The sequence below is a fragment of the Papaver somniferum genome, unplaced genomic scaffold (genome assembly GCF_003573695.1).
Source record: "Papaver somniferum cultivar HN1 unplaced genomic scaffold, ASM357369v1 unplaced-scaffold_137, whole genome shotgun sequence".
Classification (NCBI taxonomy): domain Eukaryota; kingdom Viridiplantae; phylum Streptophyta; class Magnoliopsida; order Ranunculales; family Papaveraceae; genus Papaver; species Papaver somniferum.
Window position 1 is genome coordinate 12,801,091 of NW_020622934.1, and position 5,592 is coordinate 12,806,682.

The following is a 5,592-nucleotide window of genomic DNA, read 5'->3' on the forward strand; positions in this document are numbered from 1 at the left end:
AATTCCAAGGAAAAATTTTCCTTACCGCCTCCAGGATACTGAAACCACGGAACAAACTTCCATGCGATTATTTCCTTTTTCTGTTATCAAACACAACCTTAATTGTTTTGAAAATAGTTGAATACACAAGTGACTTATGCTAGGTCATGCAACTGAAACTGAAACATGCTTGCTTCTCGGCGATATCAAACTGTAAGATACTTTTGTTTAAAAATGACTATTATTAGGTACAACACATTTCAGTTATTATAGCACACTGAACTTACTATATTGATACTTTGTGACCATCAACTAATGTCTTATTTCCATTGGAGGGGTCGGGTCTTCTCTAATATAACAGGGATGTCATTCCTCTAACCAATAACTACTAATAACTAGTTTACGTCATATATATATATAGTGTATGCTTCATTATAAATCACTTGACTATAAATAAAATTTCTTCTATAGAATCAACTCCACGAGTGATTCAAAAAATCTTATTTAATTGAATACCAAATGAAATAACCAAAATAATAAGTTATTTGATGATTTTTTCCACTCATAACGTGGCTCTAAGAAAGAAACTAGTACCCAACATAATTTGCTTATCCTACTGGGTAAATATGTGAAGGTAGCCTTGGCTTGGCATGAGTAAATAAAGTCTTAGACAAATATAGATCATTAGACGATTCAGAGAGATCTATTTTTGATATGCCTGGAGGAGCACTCCAGTCGAAACATTGAATAAGTCTAGCTAATAACATGATAGTAATTGCGGTCCCAAGTTGAGCTCCAACACATCCTCGTCGTCCAGTAGTAAATGATATGAATCGAAGTTCCTGCTCAGTGAGATCCACATGATTTATTCCACCATCCTTTGATATTAAATGACGTTCTGGGTAGAACTTCAGTGGTTCATTCCAAATTCTATGGTTCCGGCCTAATCCTGTTCGACTTAATAATACATGACTTCCTTTCAGAATAAAATATCCTGATACTACGGTATCTGATTTTGATACATGCGGAACGTTAAAGGGAGCTATCGGATGGAGTCTAAGTGCTTCCCTAGCACAAGCTTTTACATAATTGAGTTTCGGAATATCAGATTCTTGTACCCAACGGTTTTTACCGACTACCATATCGATTTCTTGTGCAGCTTTTTTGAGGATATCCTGTTGATTTATCATCTCCGCCATGGCCCACTCTACTGCATTGGCTGGATTATCCACCGTAGCAAGTACTACTTCCTGTCATGGCATAGTTGGGCATGGGGTCAGAGCCACACATATAACATATCACGGTAGAAAAATAATTAACTATGTCACACTCGTATCATTATTACGAGAAATGAAATGAATTTATGCATAGATAACTTCCACTGCTTGAGCTTTGATCTCTTCAGTTGATAATAATTGATTCCCATGTTCGTCCTTAAGCGATATAAGAACATCTAGCAAATCCTCAGGCAGTTTATTCTCCATCGCTCCATTGCTCCATTGTTGAATCCGTTCTTCAATAATTGGATCGTGATACTTATTCACAACCCCCATTGATTTCTTGACAATCTTTTCATGACCATCTAAATCTAACCATCTCAAGTAAGGCAAATAATCTTGTATACCAAATGAATAAATATAATATAGGACTATAAAAGCTGAATTAACATGTTCAATCTCTTCAATACAGGGTCCTCCGTCTTTTCTACCTTTTCCGAAATACCTTTTGTTGAAAATCATTTTTCTTATTACATTCCCACTGAATTTCCTGGTTAATAATCTTAAATTAAACACTTGACCTCCATTCAATGAGTTTTTGTTGCACTTATTGTGTAAATAGAACACAAGGTTGTCGGCTTCCTCTCTTTTGGAGAAGCCATTTCAATCTCACATGATTGACCATTTCAGAAGTCACAACTCTTATCATTTTCTTCCATTGTTCCCCCCATAGTGTAACAACAGCAGTTAAGAAACCATGACTAGAATACTCAGTAGCCATCGTTATAGGCCTTGATGCAAAAACCGCATCTTGTTTTTTCAAGAATTCTCGAGCAATTTCTGGAGAAGCCACTGGAATTACATGAACATGCCCAAGACGAATACATGCAATTTCAGTATTCATTTCATTCATTAAACCTAATATCCATTTAAACCTTGGTTTATTTCTAACTAAATCTGGTATGCTATCCAATATTGGCCATGGTGATGGCCCTAGAGGTAATGGAAATGATGTTGATAAAGATGGTTGTTTCCCAAGAAAATTTACCCAAAACTTAACGAGAAGAGGTAAAACTATTGACGCAAGAATAGGTAAAAAATATAGGGTATTTAGATCAACTATTGTGAGGTTGGTTGTAGAATACATCCAAAGGGTGGTATTAGATAAGTTTAGGGAAGAAGCGTTGTTGGCCATGGATGCTTAAGTTTTTCCGGGGGAAATGATATTTTTAATGAAAAAGAGTAGGATCATAACTAGAAACATTGTATATGTAAATATACTTGTTACTAGTAACGTTTAATGCTATCTATGTCTAAGATTTGATTTTAAATGTATGTGATTCTCTTAGTTTTCATTCCTAGTATATATATATATATAATACTACTTAATTTCCAAATTAGTGATGAGATGGTAACTAATAAAATTTAATAGTTGTGTTCTTAATTTGTATAGATCATATATTATCGATAATTACTAAGTACATTCAGAATCCAATTAATACATGCAAGTTATGGATTTGACTAGTAGTACTACTGGATAGGATTCCTAAATTTGAACTTTCCAATGTTAACTACTTTGATTAATTAGCTTTCGTCAATTAAGAACCTCGGGATACACTCATTATTTTTTTTTTTATTTTCTTCATATAATCTCAATAAAATTAAACTTTTCAAAATTAAATGGATTTTACGGGGATTTCTTGAATTGAACTTTATTTCAAGCATCCATGACAATGTTCTTGAATTTGAGTTTAATACTTAAAGTTTCACGTTGACTTCGGTGAGACCCACTCAATAATGGTTTCATTTTATTTATTTTTATAAATTTCGTTATTTAATACTTCCTTTTTAACTCTCATGGAATCACCAACTACACTGACCCGATTGGTCAAATATTGATTTTTCCATCATTTTCTTCTTCTATTTCTTCCGGTGGTGGTTTTTGAAGATGATAAGGAGCTTTTAGGTTCAAATATCACTCGACTCAGACTCAGTATCAAGAAGATTAAGAAGTTTATATTGTGCGAGAGCCTTGATAATACCAAACTTATGAACAATGCTCTCCTTATTAAGTGGCTACGAAGATTTTCCAAAGAGCCTAAATATTTGTTGAGGTCTAATATGCTACTGATGCAAAGAATTATTTCTATAAGTCTCCTAAGGGGTCTTATGGTACATCCATATGGGTATGAGTTATGAACAAAAACCAAAAAGATGTCTTCAAACATCGGCTTTAAAGTGAATAATGAGGTACTTAAGGAAAGTTTTAGAAGATCCTTTGGCTTTTTGATGAGCCTCTGTACTTGAAATTCATGCAAACCGAGATCCAAAAACAAAACATATTTCGAGGTTAGATGGCTGGATTGACATCGCTATATCGGGAAAAATTATAGTCAATATATGTATCAAAATAAAAAATGATTATAAGTATCAACATAAGGTAATACATGGGTCTCTTATTATATAAAAAGATTAATATATAACCTTTTAAATTTTATGTTGATGTGTAAGTAAGGCCCTTACTAATGCCAAGATAACCAAGGCCTAAAATAAAAAAATAATTAATTTTGTGAGCGAAGGAAAAATCTCTATACAATAGAAAACCGAATGAAATAACCACAAGAGTACGTTATTTAAAGAAGAAAAATTCCACTTATAATGTTAGAGCATTGCTCGGTCGAACTCGCAAGTGTTGCTATCTCAAGCTTGTTTGTCAAGTTTAGTTGCCAAAACTATAATTCTTGATTTCTAGTCTACTTATAGCTAAGTCTCAGATTAGGATAGTAAGTATAGTTGAGCTTTAGACTCCACGGCGTTCATCGAATGAAGACGAAGAACTACTCAATGGAACTTGTGGAACTCATCAACAAAAGGTATATGTGGTGACTTGAACTTATCTATCACTCTAAAGTCTATCTACTCTATCTCCTATTTGAGACAAAAGTCGTATTGCTATATAGACTTCAATTATACACATTTGCTATTTCGAGCCGAGTTTATCTCGATTATCTATTTCTCGAAATATGTGTTGGTAAGCTTTCGTTTTAGCCAAGTTCATCTCGTGACGAAAGTCATAATGATTATTTGAATAACTTGAAAATCGCTTTGATGCTAATAGTTTGTGGATAACAACTATTTTTACATCCTCTAATAAAGTTTCAATGATTGAAATGAGAGTTTAGAAAAAGTAACCAAGTTTGGATATAAACATAGTGTGTTTCTCACATTTGTGTAAAAGCCAAAAACCGGGAACCTAAAGTATGCGTACCCGTACGCATACTGGCGGAAGTTTCACGTCCGTGAATTTCTGCTGGAGTTTGAAAGTAAAATACAAACTCAATCCGGTTACTTAAGTATGCGTACCCGTTTGCATACTTAAGCAGGTTACTTTCTAAAATCGGGTTGTTCATGAACTAAAACATTTATATAATAAGTAATCCAATCTTTGCAAACCGTGGTATAATGTTCATGAATTAATTCGAGTGAATCAAAATCAATTTTGCTTTGATTGTGTCTTGTATACTTCTATGATATCTAAGCAATTGAACAACTCTCTAACTAGTCTCATTTGAATAATTTGAACTAGTTATGGTGAACATGAATAAGGTTGATATGAAAGTGCTCATATGGCTAACCATTGGTTAACAATTGTTGAACCGAATAAGTGTACATGTTTAGGTATGGTTATTCAAACCTAAATGAAGGTACATTTCATTTGTGTATAACAAGATAAGTTCGATCTAACGTTTGAAAGATATTAGCTTGAATCTAATCACGTTTTCATCCAACGGTGAATATTAAATGCTTTGTTACCAAGGTAACTTAGATTGCAAACTCTAATTTAAAATCTATATAAAGGAGAACTCTAGTAACTGGGAAACCTAATCCCCACACCTCATGTGTGATACTAGTTGTATAAGCTAGAGTGGTTCTCCTTTAACCTTAGGTTTTTCATGGAACCTTGTAGGTTAACGACTTGAAGACTTCATTGGGATTGTGAAGCCAGACCTAACTATTTTCTCTGTAGTTGCGTGATCTGATCTTACTTTTTTCTATCGTGATTGAGTACAATCGTAAGATTGGATTAAGATTTATATATCTGATAGGCAAAATAGAAAAGTAGTCACAAACATCTTCGTCTCATCGTTTGTGATTCCACAATATCTTGTTTCATTAATCGATTAAGATTATTATGAGGTGATTGATAATACTAGGATGTTCTTCGGGAATATAATTCCGGGTTATCAATTGGTTCTTGTTCACCTTGTTTATCAAAAGACGTAACAAAAACTCGTAGGTATATCTGTGGGAGACAAATTTATCTATTCAATAGACTTTTCTGTGTGATAAGATTTGTTTATCAAGTCTTCGACTTTAGGTCGAAGCAACTCTTAGT

The 5,592-nt window shown here is 33.5% G+C and overlaps 1 pseudogene; it reads right to left on the reverse strand.

Annotated features, from left to right (window-relative positions):
* Window positions 1-587: 587 nt before the first annotated feature.
* LOC113334590 lies at window positions 588-2,391 on the reverse strand (annotated as a pseudogene).
* Between the last annotated feature and the right edge of the window lie 3,201 nt (window positions 2,392-5,592).